The following is a 24767-nucleotide window of genomic DNA, read 5'->3' as shown; positions in this document are numbered from 1 at the left end:
ATGAGCTTTGATTGGTCTGCTGGACCAGGGTGAAATGTCAGAAATGTCAGTCCACTTACCATAACCGTGAGTTTCAGCTTCTCAGGTGTAAACACTGACACTTGGACATGGTGACAAAACACTATACTAACAAAACTCAACCAGGCATTAGCATATGATATTTTATAAATGCATAGCATGCCTTTCTGTTATGTCCTTCAGAACTCTACTACAAAGACAACAGTGTTGAACTGAGAACAGGTGTGATGCTTCAGTTAGCTACAGACCAGCCCCAACATACTCCATAATCTACATCACAGCAAAACTGTTCACTCATTAACTGCTGTTTGGTAAATCCATGATAACCCTTTGCAGGGCCAAATCAAGTTAATTAGAATCTTCCAGTCAAAGCAAAGACCATCTGTTTTGTTGAGTGGTAAACATTAATAATTAGGCCTATATATCTAGGAGGAACAGATATATTTAGTGCTAATTGCATAAAGAGAACTGTTTAGGATATGAATGTTTACATTTAAACTTTGGTTATGCTACAATCCAAGAGGTCGAGGTCTGAATGGTCAGCCAAATCCAGTAAGCCCCAGATGGTGGATGCTGTAACTACATCATTATGCGGACAAAAAGCACGTTTCTCCAGTGATGGACACTATTTGTATGTCTGGATCCTTTTTGTATTTCTTTTTTATACATATAACCACAAATATTTTATTTATTTATTAATTTATTTATTGATGTTTTTTTTGTTTTTTTTACAATGCTCTTAAATAAAGTATAATTGAATAGTATGGAATAAAGTATAGTAATGGAATACTGAATATTTTATGGATATACTTTTTTTTAAATAAAGTTTCTAAAGTTTTTGCAACAACGCCATAAAATAACCATTCCCCAGAGAAAATTCTAATGAACACTTCTAGAACCATTTTTATTCCCAGTTTGAAGAACATTTTAAAAATCTAAAGAATCTTTTGTGGAATGTAAATGTTCTTTGGATGTTATCAGTTCTTCATGGAACCATCAATGCCAATAAAGAACCTTTGTTTGTGAGAGTAGTACATAGTATACAATGGTGAATCTCAGTGCATGCAAAGCTCATGTCTTTATCAGACTGGGTCAGTCCACCATCGGTGACCTCATATGCAGTTCCCATGGTGATTGAGTGCAAACTAATCAAGCGGAAATAGCATGGACTGAAGGTTGAAGACTAATCTGAGAGAAAATACATTGGTCTCACTCTTGATGGGGCTGTAATGGATATATGATTGTCGTATGGCTGAATTGCTGATAATGTGCAGTGTATGCCAGCATTATTTCTCTCAGATTGTTAAACATTTTAAACATGATAACCACTTAAAGGGGTGGCATAATGCCCTTTTCACAAGATTTGTAAAATAAGTCTTTGATTTCCCCAGAAGTGACAACATGTAGAATGCAACAGGACATTTCTGAATGGTTAGTTGATGAATTTATGAAGCTTATGTGTATCTTCTAGTCATTGATTAGCATTTCTGTCATGATAATCCCAGGGGCAGGGTTTATGTAAATTTTAGGGTTTGTGATGTCACTAACCCGGGAGGAAGCTTGAGTAGTCCCTGCCAGACGTTTGTTGTTAAATTTTTTTTATTTAAAGGGCACTTATTATGCCCCTTTTCACAAGATGTAAAATAAGTCTCTGATGTCCCCAGAGTGTGTATGGGAAGTTTTAGCTCAAAATACCCGACAGATAATTTTTTACAACATGTTTCAAATGTCATTTTTTGGGGCTCAGAAAAACGTGCTGTTTTAGTGTGTATCCCTTTAAATGCTAATTAACTGCAGCTGGTTCTGAGACAGTGCTTATGATTTATGGGGATTAAAAAAAAAAAGCACTTGGTGGATTTTTATCATTATAGGGTGGTTGTGTACACACACTGCCAACACACATTTATGTTCAAACACCATGTAAAAGTGAATTTTGCATAATAGGTGCCCTTTAAAAGAAAATATCTCCCTTTGCTTTGAACTTTGAGAGTTGTAACTTTGCAGATGTTGTTTATGCTCAAACAGCGACATTACACGCTAACTAAAGTTAGACAAGCGAAGTCATAATCAACCACCCCTTTAAAGGTGGAGTGTGTCATTTGTATGCTGTGTGTCAATCATAAGGGTGTTCGGGAAACTTGTTTCACAACTAAAATCATTATTTTGACTTGAATCAGTGTTTTTGAACAAATCGGTTGAATGACACAACAAAGTAATCTACATGAACAGTTACTGAAATAATAATTACTCCACACATTTTTGCAATTACGCTGGTTTTGCACCAATCGTATGTGCGGAGGAGAATTTCTCAGTAGATTGCTCCTTAGCCTTGTTAGCAACCTGCTTATGGGTAGGTTGCACTTCCTGTAACCTAAATACAAATGGCAAGCCATAACAACACACAGGCACTTCTAAGCAGCTTGTCACTCAAAGTATCTGCCAAGTAAATAAACGAATTATGATGAATAACTAGACATCAGTGTTTGTTGGAAAGTGAGCATATTTCTCAATGATGTGCATTTCCATGAACAATATTATCGGCGGCAGCTGGCTCACGCTGAGCAAATCTGTCAGCCTGTTTGTGTTAAAGGCAGAAATCATTTATTTAGCTTCAATTATACCCAGACAGAATAAATTCAGTTAGATTCATGCAAAAACTGAATTTGCATTGGCAGAGGCCTCATGACGGCATTATTTTAGATGGTCTTTGGTAGCAGTTGCTGTGGGAGCCACAAGAGAATAGCCTTTTCTGTTCTGTTGCATTCATGCAGTATTTACAATTGTACCTGCCAGAAATCCCACGCACACCTCTTTAAACAGTGTGTGTGTGTGAGAGGGAGATTGGGGTCATGAGGTCATGCCTATAATAATGTTTACCTGTGTGCCGAGAGGGAGATGGGTTAGGTGATTCTGACTACACCCTTGAGAACGGCTAAATCTGATATATTGTGCTGATATAAGGGCATCAGTTCACAAATAACTGCTTATCTGTCTCATACAAAACAATGAATGATATGACTGTTTTTGCGGCAGAACACAAAAAAGTATGACCTTTTTAATCTGTGTGATCAACAGGTAGGGAAATGAAAGCCGGTAAAAAAAACACACAAAAAAACACTGAATACATATATGCATAGGAAAGCTGATTCCAAATCAAATTCAAAGACAATTATTGTACGTTGGATATATATACTCTACCCACATATAATACACTCATGGAAAGTAATGTAATATGTAATAAACAGCAAATCTCTGCTTTTATATAATGTTGGATATATATATGTATTATATTATTTAGCAAATCTCAACTGACTGATTGTTTGTATTGTCACAAAATGAAAATTATTATTGCACAGCTTTATATATCAAGTTGGATAAATAAGCATATACTCAACTTTATTTATATGCATACAGTATGTTCACAAAGTGATGCACTACATAGCAAATTTGAAATTTAAAGATAATTTGTATTGTTGCAAAATGAAAACTATTATCGCACAGCTCTATAAAGTTGGATATATAAGTATATCCAACTTTATTTGAATTCATAGAGTACATAGCATTCACAGCATTATTACATAAATATTATATATATAGTAAAATGTGAACTATATTATCGCCTAGCTCTAATCTGCTAAATATGAATTAATTAACCACATGATTTTCATAATGCTGTATTGAAACAAAGTGCTATACAAATAAAATGGACTTGACCATATTTAATCCGAGCTTTAAACCATATGCAGAGATTTGTTTTTGGATGGACGGATGCATAAACATTTAACAATTAATAAAACACCTGGGTCTCATGAGCAGACACCGCTTCTCTTGTTATTTGATATGCACCAGTGCTCTGCCTCAAAAGCAAAACAAATGACATGATTATATTTTAATATCTGGTGCTGAATGATTCTGTTTGGCACACAGGCCGTTGATTCAAGGGATACTGGGGGCGAGTGTGTGTGTGTGTGTGTGTGTGTGTCAGCATTTGACGCATTTCCATCGATTCCCAAGCTTAATATCAGGCAAAATGATGCATGTTGGGAGCAGACCGGTGACGTTTGACAGGGCGGGTGATACCGCTAACCTCCATTCATTCCACTAGCGTTCCACCCACAACATGCTCAAACACTCAAGGCAGAAACTGTAATGAGCTTTTACAAGACATTGCTTACATCAATCCAAACTCTGCACTCGGTATACTTTAGAGGTCTGTCTGCCTATACATTCTCATATTCATATCATATCTTTCCCATGTGCATGTGAGTTAAGCTGTGGCTTATGTGTGATTGATTATTTCTACAATAGTTTATAGTGTTGTTTAAAAGTGATCCTGTATACATTTTGGATGGTCTTACATTAATAATTTGTATGAACTATGTTTGGGAACTATGGTTATGGTTAATACAAATCATTAGCAAAACAATAGCATCATTAGCATGCACCAAAGTGCCATTAACACACACTATAGTATCATTAGCATACACTGTGTGCATTAATCAGCCTGTCCTTTCCTTTAATGATTGTCATAAGTTGATTAAGTGCTAAATCAGGCCATTTATTTAAAAATGCCGTTTAGCAAATGGATGCAAAACAGCATCTGTGGTTTAGTGTGTTGAATCTGGGCCATGGAAATCCTCAGTTGAACCACTGGGGCTGCCAGGAATCTGAAAAATTGCTTTAACCAGTCTAAGGTGGTTTGCAGGTTTTAGCAGGATTAAGTTGGTCTAGCTTTTCTCTCAGACCGACCAAGATGGTGTTTAGCTGGTTTTAAATGACTTTTTGCAAAAGCAAAACCAGCCAGCCTAACCAGCTTTGCCACTATACTAATTTACACTACCATTAATCAAAAAAGACATTAATAATGTTACAAAATATTTCTATTTCAAATAAATATTGTTCTTTTGAATTCTCTATTCATCAAAAAATTCCTGAAAAAAAAAAAAAAACTCACTGTTTCCACAAAAAAATATTAAGCATCCATAAACAAAAAACACAGAAAATCATAGGAAGACATTTTGCATTTAAACTTTTCCTATTCCTCATACATAAGCATAGAAATTAGTTATGTACTGATATTTTTCATGCTCTGAAGTTTGGTCAAAGAGGAACATTCATGACATTATCAAAGGTGACACCAGACAAAATATTGTTAAGCCTGCTGAGAGAGAAAATAAAACAAGCCAAGCTAGAGACCCGTGATGACCAGTTAGTGCTTGCTAGATACCAGTGAAAGTTGTTTGAAACCAAATAGGATCAATTTTGATTTAGACCAGCATTGCCCATCTAAAACCAGTTAAAGGGATAGTTCACCCAAAAATGAAAATTTATTTACCCTCAAATTGTCCCACACCTGTATGAGTTTCCTTCTTCTGCTGAACACAAAAGAGGATGTTTTGAAGAATTTCTGTAACCACACAGGTGACGGGCCCCATTGACTTCCATAGTCTTTTTTTCCATACTATGGAAGTCAATGGGGCCCATCAACTGTTTGGTTACCCCTTTTCTTCAAAATATTTTATTTTGTGTTCAGCAGAAGAAAGAAATTCATACAGGTTTGGAAGTGCCCATTTTTACCCCAATATATATATATATATATATTTTTTTTTTTTTTTTGTCAATCCAAGTAGTTTTTAGCAGAGAAGTGCTTAATCAGCTAGATGTAGAACTTTAAGAGCTTGTGCGACAAAACTTGAACTCTTACACCTCACTCACACCTTATTGTTATTTCACAAGCACAATGTATTCCTCCAACCCATTTCCATCCAACAAGGTCAGGCTCATTGATTCTGGATATGTTGTCATGGCAATGCACTAAGGTCTGTTTTTAGGTCTGCTTGGTAAATTGAAAGTCTGTCATTTTCTAAATGAGCTTGATAATGCATGGATGAGTAGAACCTTAAACCATTTCCATAAACATACACAACATGCACACACCCCTACCTCTCTTCCTCCATCACAGAATGGATCCGTAATGGTGTGGATGATGAGAGAAAATGACTCTTTTACTTTGCTTTTTTTTGCTTTGCTTTTTTTTAGTCAAGTTAGAAATACAAGAATAGGGCCATTGTAGCCCTAAGGCAGTCGAGTAATGACTTCACCTTCCGTAGGAGTTTACCACTGCAAGCGTCAGACCTCTCCTCTGCTTAAAATACATTTGTGTCTAGTTGACACAGCAGTGTCCGTTTGTTTGTGTGTGTGTGTGTGTTCGGAAAAATGTGAACCAATAAATCTAGTTTGCCACAGATAATGCATATATAAGTATATATTATACTACTACTTCATAAGTAGGATGAAGTAGTGTCGAAATGTCCTGTGTGCTCATTGACAATCCAAGTTATACCTAGTTCACACTACACAACTTTAAACGTTGGCAGATCGCTGTGCTGTTTAGACTACATGACTTGCTCTGGAGTCTTGAAGTCGTTGTGGTGTTCACACTATGTGACACTACGTAAATGATCTGCAACAGGGGGTTACACACTACACGAGCTGACAACAACTCTGTCACCCAACGACCTTGGTCCAAAAACCTCATTTTGTCACGAAAACATGCGCAAGAAGTGGAATGGGAAATGGCGCATTCCAATGGCGCATTGTCTATTTGAAAATGGACGGCGGGACAAAATTGGCGGTAAAAAATAAAATAAAACAAATAATATATATATATATATATATATATATATATATATATTGTTTGCGCAATGATCTGTTTATAACCCCGAAAAAAAAAAGAAAAAAAAAGAATATGGGCGAAAGGATGGATAAGCACACGTGGGCAGCAGGGATTGTCTGTCAGAGAGAGTTGGAGGTTCATTATAATGAAAAAGCAGCTGCCTGTTGTGGTTTGGCAACGATGGTTACAAATACAAAAGGCTTTTGTAATGTCATAACAAGCTGATCATTGGCTGTTGCTCGTCACGACACGTGAGACCACAGCCTATCGAGTCGGCCGACAGCTCCAGATATTTGGCATGCTAGATATTTGTACGACGTGTCGGCGACGTGTCAGCGAGCGTTTTTGATGCGTCGTTAAGTATTTCACACTTAAAGATTGGCGAGCTCGGATCACCCGCAGATTTGCACGCGATTGCGTGAGGTAATTAGAGCTGCTAACACACAAGATCTTGAAGCTCCGCCCTCTGCGCCAGGAGCAGCAGCTCATTTGCATTTAAAGGTACAGACACTTCACATACATACATTCATAAAACTTCACATACACACTCTGGGGACATCAAAGACTTATTTTACATCTTGTGAAAAGGGCATTATACCACCCCTTTAAATATTACCAATAAGTTCAAAGTAATTCCAAAATAATTAATAAAAGTTATGCCATACATGCACAAAAAGTAAATTTAAGGTCACACTTTAGATTAGGGTCCAATTCCCACTATTAACTAACTATTAACAATGACTTTTGCCTCAATAAACTCCTAATTACTTCTTAATAGTTGGTAAGGTAGTTGTTAAATGTAGGTACTGGGTAGGATTATGGGATATAGAATATGGTCCTGCAGAATAATGCATTAATATGTGCTTTATAAGTACTAATAAACAGCTAGTATCCTAATAATATGCATGCTAATAAGCAACTGCTGTAGTTTAAAGTGAGAATTGGACCCTAACTAAAGTGTTACCAAATGTTACCTCAAACATCCAATAAAAATGACTAGTTAGTTAAACATAATATATGAATTTAATTAAAACATTTATTTATTTATTTTTTTTAAAGACAATTTGTGAGTCAAATTATTGTTGAACATGTCCATAATAAATGTTATAAACTTTGTCTGTGGTTATTATGTTAGCAACTTGAGGGGAACTGATTTCATACAGCCAGTAAAAATCACATTGGGACTAGTTAAACCTCACTGCACAAATGTTTCAGAAAAATGAAATTAGTCCTGAGCAAAGCTTGCACTGAATTTGTTTGCAGACGCCATGGTTTAATATTTTCTTACACAGGCTTGGCCACTTTCCACACGTCTACAGTAATTTAGGTCTGGTCATAATAAGCGGAAACTGTCCGTATGCACCTGCGTTTTTGTATATTGAGTAAGAACTATTCAGTGTGAAATAGACCATCAGCGAATGAGGGGTGACAGAAACCCAGTTTCACATTCTCATTTTTTACAGTGTGATACATCAAATCTGTCCTACTATAAAGAGAAGGCACAATGTAATTACTCTGTGCACTAGTCTCTTCAGTATCCTCATTCAAAAGGACAACTTAATCATCTTTTGTAGCGATGTCACTGCCACAAATGAAGACAAATGATTAAACTTGAAACAATACTGAAGCTGCAGGAAAAAGAGAAGAAGCTCAGCAGAGGATATTGGTGTTTTGACTAAATATACAATGATGTGATGTCAGTTAGCCTTACATGTTTCTTTACTACTTATAGTGTAGACACATTTATATTTTACTTCATATTATTCTTGGATGTACATACAGTTCACCCAAGAATATAAATTCTGTAATAATTTATTGACTGTCATGTTTTTCTGAACCCATATGCATTTCTTTATCTGTAGAACATGCAGAATTTTTATATAATATATATATATATATATATATACACACACACACACACACACACACACACACACACACACACACACACACACGCAATTATAATGTGAATAATATTGACAATGCATTGACACAAAATAAGCACATTAACATTTCACATACTGTCAAATTAAAAACTTTACTTACAATAATGTATTATCTTTAAATAATCTTCTTAAAAATCAATTTACAGCCCTTTAAATAACTCTTTGTCAGGTGTTAGCTACGGTTGTCACGGTACCAAAATTTCAGTAGTCAGTACCAATAGTAATGCAGTTTTACTGGTAAAAACCTTTGAAATAAGAACTTTAAAGAATGTGGTCTTGTTTTGTCTCGTTGTTTTTCACTGTCAATCATCGCAGTTTCCAATTCAATTGCACATTTACATCCGGTTGTCAATCCAGAAACTTTGCAGTGTACTTAGCAGCAGCATGAAAGTGAATGAGTAATAAAGAGAAAGCAAGAAAAGAGCCTCGCTTTATAATCATAGGCTGTCAATCTCTAAAGCACAAGCTCACTGAGTTATCTGCTCTCGTGAAAACTCACTTTTTAATAAAATAAAAAATCGTACTCATACAGTGTATCTCTTATTTACATTGTGTTTACACTTTGTTGGTTATAATGAAATGATTCCCAAGCGTGCAGCTTGCGTTCAACAAAACAAAACCTTGTGTGCTAACTAAGTCCTATCTCTACCGGGGCCGTCTCCAATCGACGATCTCCCTGGGCCGTCTCCAATCGACGATCCCTAACGTCTCCAATCTACGCTTAATAAATACCTGGGCCGTCTCCAATCGACGATCCCCCTGGGCCGTCTCCAATCGACGATCCCGCTGGGCCGTCTCCAAACGACGATCCCTAACGTCTCCAATCGACGCTTAATATATAGTCTAGCTAACTAACTTGCTTCCCTAACTAGCTTTCTTCCTGCGCAGGAATAATTGACAAACAGACCTTAGCAAATGTCCTTTAAATGCTTTAATCACGGCCGGAGGATCTCTCGAGCAGTTCTCAGAGACTCTCCCCCAAGAAGAAACAAGGCCGGAGGATCTCAGACAAATTCCATTGAGAATCCCACCAACTGAAAGAATACAACAGTTTTTATAGAATAAGGAGCTATGGCAAAAATGTCATACTGCATTACATAATTTCCCCACAATTTGATTGGTTTTCATAGACAAACCCTTCTGTTACCAGGTAAAGCAAACTTTGTTTTAATGATTACTTCATTGTTAATCACAAGGTTCAAATTTAGTCATCTGTCTAGTTTCAATTCCCAAATGTGTTATACACTCACACAACCAAAGTCAAAGGGGTATGGCAAAAATACAACATCCAAAAACACAGGACAGAACGTTTTAGTACATTTTGTTTCAAAGTGTTATCATGTTAGGCCTAAAAAGAGAAGTAACGTTAGATGTTAGAGACATGGTTAGTTTAATATACAGTTTACTATTTTATCTATTAAAAATCTACCACAATTTTCAATGACGTTGAGCAGATTCTGACTAACTTACAGACTAGGACCTCTGATATGCCAGTGTTCATCAATAGATATGATTGTGATTTGGTACAATGGTCAACACTTGAATATACACACTGTAAATAGAAACCTTTGACGCTCAGAGAGTGCTCGAACAGACACAAACAAGAGCGTTTGAAAGCAGCATCTATACCGCATATACCCAGTGCTCGGTTCTACCGGTACTGCAGGAACCGTTAGTCTTTTTCTTTAGCACCGGCATGTTTGACAAACCCTAGGTGTAACAATTGCACACAGAAAATAAAAGTCCTTTTAGTTTGTTCAAGAAAGCTAACCTAATAACAAAGCATTTTAAACATTCTCTTAAAATGAACAAACACAAGTTTACCCACTACAGTCGACCTCCCAGGTTTAAGTCTGTCTCATCCCAATCTCTCCGTCACGTCCCTGTAGCCAGACCCCACATTGTGGAGCGATTACCTCTCTTCATGTTATGAATACTCTCCACGCTTTCCCTGGCAAGCAGATAGGAAGGGTGACCGAGAGCTTGAACTGCAAAGCGACCTTCTGTTACAGCTTTCAAACATCACTGCCATCTGTTTGCTGACCGTTTAATGGATGTTCTCCATGTTTCTAACCTATGACCAAAGGCAATATCCCCAACTACAGCCCGAGGTGGTCTCCTCCCTCAATGGGGTAAAAAATATTGGTCTACTTGACTAAACATTGAACAATAATATTAATAAAAATAAATAAAATAAAAAATCATTAAAACAGATAACTTCAGTAAAATATCCACAGAGTCTTCTTGACTTTTTAAAACACAAGGTGTGCCTGTTAAATACACACAAAAAAAGGACTATTCATAGGGGTATATTTAAAAAAAGAAATCTTGCTTAAACATTCAATATTACATTATTGAAGTGTTCAACTTTAATGAAACTATTCAAAGAAGGTGAAATGAAAAGTGGAGATAAAATTAATTATAGCTGCGGAAACCATGTCATTTAATAAAGCAATACGTTTGTGAGTACGCACACACACACACAACAGTGCCATCATATACATCAGGGACACATTGATTAATACTTATGCACTATGCTTTCACCAAGTAATAATCTGAAGGTCATTGACCTAATTGTAGGCTGTTTACAGTTGCCATTTAACTTGCCACATTAGTATAACATGTGCAGTCACGGGTGTGTGTTTATCAGCCTTTTACAACAATGTTGAAAGGCTCAGAATATAAAGTCAGAACTACCCATTTTATATTCATTTTAGGATCATTATAAACATTACAAATGCATCTCCATCTCAGTAGCATTTCCAGCTGAAAGGATGTTTTAAGATGCAATGACCGTGTGCACCGTTCTTCAGCTGGCTGAGTCGTTAAAGAACTTTGGCAAACAACAGTCTGATTTTCATCTTAAAAACAAAGTGTTTCCAAGGGCAAAGCGTAGAGATTAAGATTCCAATTTTTTAGCACAGCAGTAAAGTGGCTGGTAGGACAGACACACCTTTTCTTCTTTATTCAGCTCAGAGAGTGATTGTTATTCTGCTCGGCTCGGTACAGTCCGTGGGTTAGTGCCAACGTGTTTCCCATTTTCATTGCTGCATACTCTAAATATTGAGAAGTTTCCTTTGTGACCTCTGAGAAATCTTGTGTTTCCACCATCTAATGGCTGAGAATAACAGAGCATGATCCAACTGTTTGCCATTCAAATCAATCATTACAGCAGAAGCTCGAGCAGGGAAACCACTCTCCAAGTTCCTCATGAGAATCGAAAGCTTAAAAAAAATCTATCTTTATTATGTCTGTTTAGCAACCACACAGAACATCATATCAACCACTTAGCGACAAGCTAACATATCTAAGTCGTTAACGAACGAACAAAATGATTGAACAAAAGGTAGATAGAATGATAGAACAAAAGAACAGATAGAATGATAGAATTACAGATAGACTGAAAGAATGACACATAGATAGAAAGAACGAATGAACAAACAAACTAATGATAGATAGAATGACAGATAGAACAATAGAACATCAGATAGAAAGAACGACCAAGATAGAAAGAACAACATATAGATAAATAGAACGAATGACAGATATATAGAAAGAAAGAAATAAACAAAAGATAGAATGAATGAACGTATGAATGAGCACACGAGCGAAAGATAGATAAATAGAACGAATGAACAAACGGATAGATAGAATGAACGAACGAACAAATGAATGAACAACAGATAGAAGATAGAACGAACGCACAAACACCACATGCACAAACGAACGATAGAGAGATAGAAAGAAATATCAAACAACAGAACAGATTGATAGAACAACCGATAGATAGAAAGAACAACAGACAGATAAAAAGAAAGAATGAATGAACGATAGAACGACCGTGAGATTAAAATAACGACCGACAGATAGAAAGAACGACAGACAGACAGACAGATAGACAGACAGACAGACAGACAGACAGACAGACAGACAGACAGACAGACAGACAGACAGACTGAACGAACGAACGAACGAACGAACGAACGATAAAACGACAGACCCCGGTGGTCTGGAGTGTGAAGTCAGACGTGTCTAATGAACATGCATCATGTATCTGAAAAATGAACGCCTGCCAGTTTTTGGTTCCCTTGGAAATGAAAGCCTTTATATTTCCTCTTTATAATTCAGAAGGAATATGAATTCAATTTGTCAAGCTCTTAAGTCAGATGACAAAGTTTCAGTGTTTGTCCACGGGGTTCAGTATTGGAGAAAAAATCATATGACAAAATGTAATTTGCGAGCTTGGCCGCTCTAAAGCTTTGCTCTTGGCAACAATAACATCCTGGAAATAATATGCTCGCAGGGAACCTACAAGGGAGCCAAATTTGCCTCTTCATTATATCATTCATATCATCATCACCATCAAAAACAGCACTGCAAAATACAGTTTTCAAGTTAAATGGCAATAAACAGCTTAATTTGGAAAGGAAAATTAGGGGCTTTTTAAATTGAAGGGCTGTAGGCACACTATTATTAGTTTCACAACTCTGCTTATGATTAGTCATGAAGACATAATAAATATCCTGCTCTACAACAGTTGTAATGCACAATTTTAGCAGCAGGAGAGTGTCATTCTGGAAATGTGTGAAATGTGAGCATTCCAGTCACATTTCATAATTTACTGTAAACTAGAAATTAAAGTAATAATCGATTGCCTATTGATACTTTCCCCTGCTTTAAAGGATTAGTTCACTTTCAAAAATGTTTTTGCTAATAATTTACTCACCCCTATGTCATCCAAGATATCTTTCTTCAGTCAAAAAGAAATTAAGGCTTTTAAGGAAAACATTCCAGGATTTTTCTACACAGAATGGACTTCAATGGCAACCAACCATTCCAATGTTCAAAGAAGGTTCAAATGTCCATCTCAATGCAGCTTCAAAGGCTCTACACAATCCCAGTCGAGAAATAAGGGTCTTATTTAGTGAAACGATCGACCATTTTCAAAAAAAAATATATATATATATATATATATATTTACTTTTTAACCACAAATGCCCATCTTGTACCATCTCTGAGATATGCCACGTATTACGTCATCACATTGGAAAGGTCACAATTTTAAAAAAATTGGAGGAGAAAATGAGATGGAATTTTTCGCCCTTCCCTACCTTTTTGAACCGGAGTACACAGACAAATAACTTAGATAGATGACGTGACGCGTGACCTTTCCAAAGGAAAGATCTCAAAGATGGTACACGACGAGCATTTGTGGTTAAAAGTATATGTATACTTTTTTTTTTTTATTATTGTTTCGCTAGATAAGACCCTTATTTCTCGACTGGGATCGTGTAGAGACTTTGCAGCTGCATTCAGACGGACATTTGGACCTTCAAACCATTGGTTGCCATTGAAGTCCATTATATGGAGAAAAATCCTCTAATGTTTTCCTCAGAAACCTTAATTTCTTTTCAACTGAAGAAAGAAAGACATGGATATCTTGGATGACATCGGGGTGAGTAAATTATCAGCATTTTTTTTTTTTTTTAAGTGAACTAATCCTTTAACCCCATCCCAAAGTCTGAGTCCGAACCACCATAGTTATTCATGTCTACATAATTTCAATACCAAGCTACAAAAAGGACCAAACCAAAAATAATTAAAAGTAGCCTAGTCCATAAGGAACATGCACTATATTCCAATTCTTATGAAGCCACACAATAACTTAAGACTTTAAGTTGTTATTGACTAAAACTCTTGCCCTATACTGAAGCTCTAAAATAATAAATAGCACTATATTTTAGTCAGTTGCTGGTATTGGTGTAACGGATGTAGGCCAGCAAGAGCTTGTGTTCTGGTTCAGATCTGGCATTCCTGAGAAAAGAAAAGATACAAATCTCTGTGATTACGGCAGTCGTTCCAATACTATGTATCTTTGAGGTTTAGGTCTGTCATAACCATAGCAAGAAGTCTAAAACTGTTTCTGAAGAGAAAAAAATAGCTTGAGGTGTCAAGACCCAGCAGGTAAAGCTGTGAGCCAGAGCGCTAAACAATTCACTCACAAGCACAAGTGTAGGACAAAATGAACAATACTGCAACAAAATGGCATGCCTTTGATAAAAGCTCAGACAGAAACACAGAACATAAAACAACTGAGAAGTATTCTGAGAACTGTACCATAAAAAGATTACACAAAGCTGATGAAGACAGCAAAGTGAAGCATTAAAGGAAAAGTAACAAAAAATAAAAATGCTATCATTATTTACTCACCTTCATGTGCTTCCAAACATGTGGTTGCTATAACTCTTTCAGTGCCAGCGTGTTTTTTATTTATTTTTTATCAACACCACTAAAGCTTACACAGTCCTGTATATCTTCCTAGGCTGACATTTCATTCGGTAACTTTTGGCAGTTTTAATTTATATGCTTTTTAATGTCTAGTAAACAATACTTCCATCTCTTGTTTATGCTTCTTCTCAGTGTTGCCAGATTGGAAATGTCCAAGTATCGTACCAGAAGCTCAAAATTATCATATTTGGAAGAAAATGATCGTACACGAGCCAAACGTACAGAATACAACAACTTTTTGACAAGACATGAAAATGACTTCAGCTTGGAAAAAACTGACATAAGCGCTGCTTAGGAAGGAACGTTAACATAAAAAAAAAAAGAAATGTGAGTTTTTTCTTCTTCTTGCAAAACTTACAGAGATGACATGTTAATGATATACAACTTTGTAAACAATATACAAAAAGAACATTAACTTGCTCATGAGAGAGTCATTCTCCACGATGATTGGCCGAGAAGACGAGATGGAAGACATACTTAACACCACGTTCACGTTCTTGGTAGACGTAGAATCCACAGCTAGATCAATGAGTATAGAAGCCCTATGATTACAACGACCATCTTTTGAAGTGTCACACAATTCTGAAATTATCGTACGTTATGGGATGTTTTTTTCATTATTGATCGTACATTGTACAGAGGTCAAAATTAACGTACAAATACAATAATTATCGTACGTCTGGCAACACTGCTTCTTCTTCGCTTGTGTTTCGGTGTTTCATGAAACAATTTTCGAGTCCTTTTAAGTGCTGAGAAAGAAACTTTACCTCAACTCTCTCATCCGTTACCTGTCTCGTTCTATTTCAAAATGCTCCTTTGTCATTCCTTTTCTCTTGTATGTTGCCATTGGCATCAGGTTTTCTCAGGGTTATGGTCTGTGTAAATATGAATAAAATATAGTTTTTTTTCCAGAAGCTTCTTGAAAAAGGAAGACCAGAGATGTGCAACCCTTAAAAAAAAGCCACCAACTAAAACAAGCTTTTATTGCAGTGTTATCCACCTGTCACATTAACCTTTTTTCTTTCTTTTATTTGCATTTTAAAAGCTCTGAGTGAGCTTTCAAAAGAGCGAGACACAGCAAAATGGAAATGAAGATCCAGCAATTGCATACTGTGGTTGTAGAACAGACCGGACAGGCATATATGAAGCCCTTAATCCTAACCGTCAGATACTGTCTGGGCGGCTCGAGAAGGAAAACACATTTATGTCAAAAGCGAATGGTCTTCTTGCCTTTCACAGAGCTGATCTAGACTGTGAATACAATGCCTCAAGATGTCAGTCAACTCTTCCTTTCAACCTAGGGTCAAACAATCACATCGGCCACATGCCTCCATTCAGCCCCGTGCACTCCGGTTGGTCACGGCTCTATAAATATATATTACCGCCTTGTTTTCCTGCCAGACACTCTGGGACTGGATGACAGGCAGAGACATTTTAAATGTCATATGGCCATGACTGCATAATGACATAACCATTATGTAGTCATACCCTGCCTGAGCCTCAACAAGCTCGAAAGGGATGTAACAGACTTCATTAAATTATTTTTTTTTTTAAATTGATCAGCGAGGCTTTTTAGGTCTTTAACTAAGGGTAGGCTAAATGCTAAAATACTGCTGTTTCACACCGTCTCATGGGACTGTCGAATTGATGACTTGTGGTTGCAGCATGTGTTTTCGAGCTGACAGCATCCAAAGGCTTCCATGCTCATGGTAATTTTGTGGGCAGGTCTGTGGAAAGAGGATGTCGAATGAATGTGTTCAGTGTTTAAATGTGTTAGTAATAATCACATCCAACACTAGTGAAGATTTAGATCTGAACTGAGTTTAATTCCCGGCTCATGGACCTTTCCCGATCCCATCCCATCCTCTCTATCCCACTTTGCTTCCATCCTCCTATGTCCTATCATAATAAAGCAAAAATAAATATTGCAGATAAACAAAACAGACTGAAAAGTAGCTGGGGTCTTCAAAATATATCCAGGACACCGTTTGTTTAATGAGCAACGAGTCACCTTTCTAAATGCCCCCTTTACACGGTTCCACGGAAACTGGTCCCGCTTGTGTTTGTACACAGGATAATGTGTGACTGGAACGTTTCTACTAATTACACATCTAACAAGCTTGTTAGACCACACTCACGAGCACCAATCCATTTAGTTCTCGTTAGAGAGATCACAAGCTCAGCCACAAAAGCAGTGATGTTATACCATGTAATTAGTGATTTAAAGGTGCATGTTTCTTGTGACAGATAATATATGTTTTCATGGATATTAAGGCACTAATTATTCTAATCCTCGGAGTGTTTAAGCCCATATGAATTTCTTTCTTCTGTGGAATGCAAAAGAAAATGACTGGCTCTTTTCCGTACATTAAATGTAAGCAGGAGTCAAACTCCAAAAACAGTGCCATTCTCCATTCATTTCTGTTCTATGGAAAATTGTTATTTCAGCACAAATTACTTATGAAATTAGCTACTGACTAACCTTTCAGTGGAATGATGGCTAATGTACTTTTACTGCTGAGGTATTCGTTTTTCTTTTGTTATATTTTCCCTCATGTCTCAACCTTTCAGCATAACCTTAAAGGGGTCATATAATGCCATTTTGCCAGTTCGTAATATACTTTAATAAAAAAATCTAATTTTACCTGGTCAAAAACAGCTCTGTTTTCAGCACGCCATTTAAGTGCATGTGTCTTTAAATGATAATGAGCTTTGCTCACCCCGCCCCTCTGTTCTGTGGGGCGTTTTGACACAACACACGTGGAGTGTTGCCTTGACAACAGTTGAGGGTATATTTTGGAGAAAGAATGGCAGCGGGAGTCTCTGAGGACACACCTGTGCAACCGTATCAATTTGAACCGGAGTCGGACCTAGAACAAGATGACGGCCCCGAAGAAGTTCGACAATTAAGGCTCGAACAGGACGTTTCTGAATGGTTGGTTAACGTAATGTCACTTTGATCTATCTTTGCATGTACTGGCAGGGTAGAGTAGTGAGATACGAATGCTATGTGTTTACTGATGTATACGTTAGTTCATTGACAGATTGAAAAAATGAAAAACTTTTTTTCGGTAAATGTAGGCTAGACAGTGATGCGTAACGTTATCTATGCAGTGTTAGGTACAACTGTCAGGTTGACTGCGTCTTCAGTGGTTCGGATTTAGGAACATCAAAATGACTGCTGTGTTCGTTATTACACCCAAGAACAGAACACCAGAATCGCTTAGATGCCATTCTGCTCCAGCGTATCAACAATGGCGGACTATGATGACAGCTCGCTCAGGGCGGGTCTGTGTTGAAACGCTGCTGTCAATTAACAATCGTGGGAGGGGCGTCCTACCGTGTGACGTCACATGGTCAGACAGCTCAATTTGAGACAGGGGAAAACAAATAAGGAGATTAAAAAAAAAACTGGGTTGATGTAAAAAAAAAAAACACTCAAAAAAACATGGCATTACAATAAGTGTATTGTGGTTGTCAAAACATTTGGTAACTAAACAGAATTTTATTAAGTTTAGTGACAACAATGTTTACATGGTCACAAATTTCCTGATTTTAATTCAATTCTTGGGATTTTATTCTGATCTTGATTCTATTAAGTTCTGTAGATACATGTTAATTTTTCTCAAAAAAAAAAAAAAAAAATACTCACCTAATGCTGTCAACATAGAGAGAGCCCTGTCAGTTGGTAGCCTATTATTATTAAAAGTTAAAAATAACAACTGAAATATAAATATATTGTGTTTTATTATAACAACAACGTTATCATATATCAATGATATAAGTACAAATATAATAAACATGTAATATTGTGCACATATTTAGCAAAATACTCCTCTCTATAGCAAATTTTACTAGCCAACTAACGTGCTATGGTCATTAAATGGATTTCCTGAGGTAAATGTAACATTATGTGACATATTGTTCTCCAGCTGTTTTATTGACCTCTTTCCACTGTTGGAAAACACTGATTGATCGAAATTATGTATGAGGCATATACATTTTCGGTAAGTTGTACTGTATCTTTCAACATACCTATTGTTCATTAGTGTTTATTTACTATTAACTAGTCTAGTAGTAAAGAGTATGTTTGGTTCACGTGCCGCTTGAGCTGAGGCGCTACAGCGATCTGTCACGTCACATTTACAAGTTTTTATAGTACATTTATAAATACCGTTTTGGCGCTTGTAAATGTGACATGACAGACAAGAGAGAGCTGCTCATCACTCAGATTCTGTCCATTTTATCACGAAATTTTATCACAATATATTGTTGAATTTCGTGATAAAATTGACAGAATCTGAGTGCTGAGAATTTGTTTCATATCAAAAGTAACCAGCTCTCTCTTGTCTGTCGATGTCATCAGTGTCTTTGCTTCGCGGTTTTTCTCTGCATGAGAAAATGGATGTGTGGCGTGAGAGCGTGTGAAAAGTGAGTCTCACGCTGGATGAGTGCGAGTTGGCAGCCCTGTAATCACCTGTTGAGTCATAAAAACACCATCTCCGTGTCACTTTTACAACATTTCAAATCCCTCAGTTCTTGCCATCTCCAAAAAGCCAGTCCAATGTTGATTCTGGTTTTATTACAAGCTCTGTCACGTTCTCTTTTTGCCAGCAGACTGTCCTAACAGGTCGTTCCCTGGAGATTGAAGATTTTGCGGCTCCATGTCAACCTTTCTCGCTTCTTGTGACAACTAACCTATGCCACTCCAACAACATACACACGTCAAAGTAGCTGGAGCAACTCTATTTACAGATATTATGAGACACGCACAGGCGAGTGACGCATAGGCAATATCCAGCGAAAACCATCCCGCCAGGTCTAAAATATAAACACTTATAACAGGCATAAAATGGGGAATCAGGGTTAGACAAAAACACGTTTTGGAGGAAGGATTGATGATGTATTGACTGATTGACTGAATTGACTAAAAAAAAAAAAACATAGTGTACCTTTATTTGGCACTAGACTTCCTTTATTAGTTTAGACTTCCTAGATACTTTGTGCATTATATTTGAATGCATGAAAATTATATAGACCACCATGCTTCCTAAGTGTTTGTTCTGTGCTGCTGGAAAATAAGGGTGTACTTATACAGGAGAAACTGGTCACTATGTGAGAAATAGTCAGGTTTGTTTTCCTCTTTTCTTGATTGCTTGAATTGGTCACAGTGTGAGTAAAAGATGGAATGATTGAGGACTACACCTAGTGAAAGTCAAAGAGAGTCTGCCTCTTCAATTGTCACCCTTTCAGTTTAAGACTGAGTTTCAGTTTAACATTCACAAACACACACGCATACACACACACACACACACATTTTCATGTTTTATGAGGACTTTCCATAGACATAATGATTTTTATACTGTGCAAACTATTTATTCTATCCCCTTACACTAACCCTACCCACCACAGAAAACTTTCTGCGTTTTCAAAAAAACATCACATAGTATAATTTATAAGCTGTTTTCCTCATGGGACCAACAAATGTCTTTGATTCTTATGTAGACAGATGCCCACATATCTACCTCAGAGTAACAGGTGTCTACATTGAATGCTCACATCTACACCTTGTTGCCCAACCTTTGGTAAAATTACTTTTATGGAACATGCCATCTGAAATCTAATCTGAAATATAACCTGAACTTCCTCAACTGTGGCTTATCTAAAAATATTTCTTTAGTTATTTAAAAAAAAAAAAAAAGTAGATGCTTTTATACAACATCAGTTAACTTAATGAACCAAGCAAAAGTAATGATTTTACGTTCTACCGAAAAATACTTCAATTTACAGTTCGATGGCTATTTTTCATCACATCTTTTGGGTTGGGAAAAACACACTCATTGGCAGGACTAAATTGCCATACGGGATGAATACCATTCAAATGTTTGGAGTAAGTTTTTTTTTTTTTTTTTTTAAGATGAAAAAACTTTCATTGAGCAAGGATGCTGTGCAGACTCATACATTGTAAAAAAAAAAAAAAAAATTCAAATAAATAGTTATTTTGCATTTTCTATTCCTCAAAGAATCCTGAAAAAAAAAAAAGAGATATATTAGTTTCGACAAAAATATGGAGCAGCACAACTGTTTTCAAGACTGGAGTAGTGATGCTGAGAATTCAGCTTTACCATCACAGAAACAAATTGTAATAATATTCTTCCAGTATTGCTGTTTTTATTGTATATTTGATAATAAATGCAGCCTTTATAGGACTTCTTTCAAAAACATTAAAAACTCTCACCATACACAAACTTTTGAATGACTGTATCACATAAAAAAGGTATTAATATCAAGTCAAAATATCACTGAAGATGTAAAGTAATATATTTATACATACTCAAATATTGTTGCAGTTCTGTTCAGATATGGAGCATCAAGACGTGTTACAAGACTCATCCTCATGTCATATTCCTTAAACCATCACACAGCATAACAGAATAAGTTGAATGACCTGCTATCCTTTACCTTCAAAAAAGATGTGTGGAGTACGAATTTGGGTTACAGATTCAATGCCAGAAAAAGTGGAGTAAGGGAAGGAGGCAGAACATCGAGGGCAGCAGGGAGCATGTGTGTGTGTGTGTGTGTGTGTGTGTGTGTGTGTGTGTGTACGTGTATTTGGGTTTTGGTCACGGCTCAGCAGGGTGATCTTCATATCTGCTCTGTCCAGCCTGAGTCTCTGGAGTCACCTTTTTCTCTTCTGTTTCTCCTCTGTTGCTTTCAGCACTTCATTCATAATCATCTATTCATTCCAGCACGAATACCTGAAACGCGAGCCGACTGACAATACCGTCGGCCTCACGTTTGTGTGATGTGTGCTGGTACTAATCCTTAATTTCATTCTTCCTTCTGACAAATCAGGTACAAGAACAAAATCAAACACATGAAGGTCATGGAAATCTTCCTAGAAACAGTCAGCTCCCCTCAGCCAGGTGGAAAGCTTTTTATTTGATAGTAGTATTAAGTTAGGGATAATATCAGCAAATGGTGTTTTAGTTGTTGTATGACTATGTTTTTGAAATAATCTTTTTTTAACTGAACAAATCATTCTCATTCATTTTCAACTCACTGCTGGCCAACAATGAAACCAGGAAACAAAGGAAAATTATTTTAGTTATTAAAATGCATTATCAGGCTATATTTAAACTATTTATAAATATAATTATCTTTTAGATATATATTTTATCTAACAGAATGGATGGATCTACTTTGTTGCCAAGTGTAAAAAACAAAACTGGACATGCATGAATCTTAAAGGGTTACTTCAGGATTTAGCATTAAGCTTTGTATTAGTAGAAAACCTGTAGTATTTTCGAATTACCATGCTTTCCACCCTCATATGACCCTGAGACAAGAGATTTATGTATTTTTTGTCTGGAAAAAATCCTCCGATGACGCAAAAATCGTCATTTTGCGTCATCGGAGGATTTTCTGGCCAGAGGCTAAAGACTACAGGCAGTAGATGGCGTTGTTCCGCATGTTTTCAGCCCGCCCATACAGGGTGGGATCTCACTCACAGAATGTACACAGTGTCAGCCGTCTTTCTTTGGAAGCTAAGCTAGCAGGCTCTTGTTCTGTGGAGAAAGCTGAATAGTAGGAGAAAGCTGAGTAAGTAACCATCCTCCTTTTCCCGGACTTGTCCGGCGGGCGAGATCGTTCAAAATGTCCGGGATTCAGCTTTTGCTTTCTGCGGTCGCTATTCCTTGTTTACATGCACACCTTTCAATCTAACTGAATTCATTCTGATTGGTGAATTTGAATGTAGTGTTTACATGAACGCTAAACAAGTGATCGGTTGATGTGCGTTTTACCATTGCTAAGAAAAATTCCCGCTCCTCCGTGAGAGATGCGAGACCAGGCGCGTCTCAGTAATCATGCCACCGGCCTCGCGCTGTTCTCCCGCGGCCGTCAGCCTCGTCCTGCTCGCCACAGTAAACATGATGAATGGCGACTGCAGAACGCAAAAGCCGAATCCCGGACATTTTGGACGATCTCTAAATCCCTTGCAAACTCATCACGTAGGCTAGCTTTGTTGTTTTCAACAACTGCGCACTCTTACCGATAGGCGTGGCCTCCTAAGGCAGCGAAGCAAGTGCATTCTGGGAGTTGTTGTCTTTCATCCACATAAGCCAAAAATACATTTTCTGGCTTTTCTCAGTCTAGAAAGCTCCAAATTCAAAAATTTCTTCACATTTCTTCTACTTAAATGACCTATTTTAAATACACATTCATCTTCCCAGAGGTGAAGTATCCCTTTAATAAAGGATAATACTGTTGATAATACTGATAAACGACTGAGTGAATGATTCAATGTTAATAATGCATAAAAAGACAGTGACTGGTCACATAAAGACAGAGCCGATGACACCACAAAAGCACATATAGTCCCAAGCACTTCCCGAATATCTGAGCTAAAATGCTATGCCAAAGACATAGCATTTAAGATCACTGAAAAATTAAATAATAATAATAATAATAATAAAATTACAAATACACGAGAATCTGACACTGGTAAAACATGTACTATAATTAAATTAAATATTTGTATGTTATACTTATATATGTTATATCGCTTGCCAAAACAAAAACAATACTTTTACAGAATTTCCATCAATGGAAAAACCAGATGGTGTAGGTACAACGGCTGCATCCGAAAGCTTAAAAATGCTGCCTTCGGAGGATGCATTCAAGGCATTAAGGCACGTCCAAATCCAATAGTTTACTTCACTTCCTGTGTCCTAAGATACCTTCATCTGATCGATTTTTGAAAGGCACCATGTATCCTCCGCTGCCTTTGATATCCAACAATTCCATTCCATTCCGTGACAGTTAACCCCTTAAGCCCTGAAGGCATTTTTAGAGTTGTTTTGTCTGAGTGACTCACACAAAACTATAGACTCATAACTCCAAAACTATAACAAGGAGAGTCAAAAGGTAGGTATCGTTTGATAGAACACTTTTACATTTAAAAAAAAGAAAAGAATTACATTAGGACATTCTCCTGCCGAGAAACGGCTGATAAAATACAAAAAATATATATATATAATTTTTATTATGATTTTGCATATCTTTCTTGTTTGACATGCAATAACTCAGGAAGGAAATACGGTAGGGGAAAATTAATTTTTTGAATAAAAAAGGCATTTTTCCTAGCCTGATTTTAGGCTCTGTTTGAAGGGGCGTGTCTGTGCGAGACTTCAGTGTAAACGCCCACTGCTGTGATTGGCTGCTGTGAGACTTCAGTGTAAGCCTGTTGATCACGTGAATGAAGATCTTATCATTGCAATGCAGTTTCTGCACTCTCACTAATGATTTCACCAATGCAAACATGATGTACGTACACAGTAAGAGCTTCGTTGTGCAGTGTAACAGCGTCATTGATTTCATAACGAGTTTTGGCAAGTGTCCAGATAAACTCGCGCTGTGTGATTGACAGCTTGGGCGACTGGAAAGGGATTGTTCTTTGATCGCTATCTGTATATTAATCACAGTTTAAGTAAGATTATTTTCATCCTGCTAAGAGAAACGACGTGAAGTTGATCGTTTAGTCACTGGCTTGATTTACTGATGCATAAACAGTATTGAACGACTTTGAGAGAAAGATTATCTGTCTGAACTTGAACAATTACACATCAGACATTCACATAACCCACTGGTTCTTCAGAGGCTCGGATGAAGGAACAAAAAAAAAATACCTTTGTGTTCATTTGTACATCCAAACACTGAGCAACTGCCATGCTTCGCTCGTTTATAAGCCATGATGTCTCTCGAAGGAAAAATGATTCGGACGATGATTCGGCTGCGCAGTTCCGCCTGGCCTTGAACATGGGCTGGCATATGCAAAT

The sequence above is a fragment of the Rutilus rutilus genome (assembly GCF_951802725.1).
Source record: "Rutilus rutilus genome assembly, chromosome: 16".
Taxonomy (NCBI): Eukaryota; Metazoa; Chordata; class Actinopteri; order Cypriniformes; family Leuciscidae; genus Rutilus; species Rutilus rutilus.
This window is presented reverse-complemented; position numbering follows the sequence as displayed.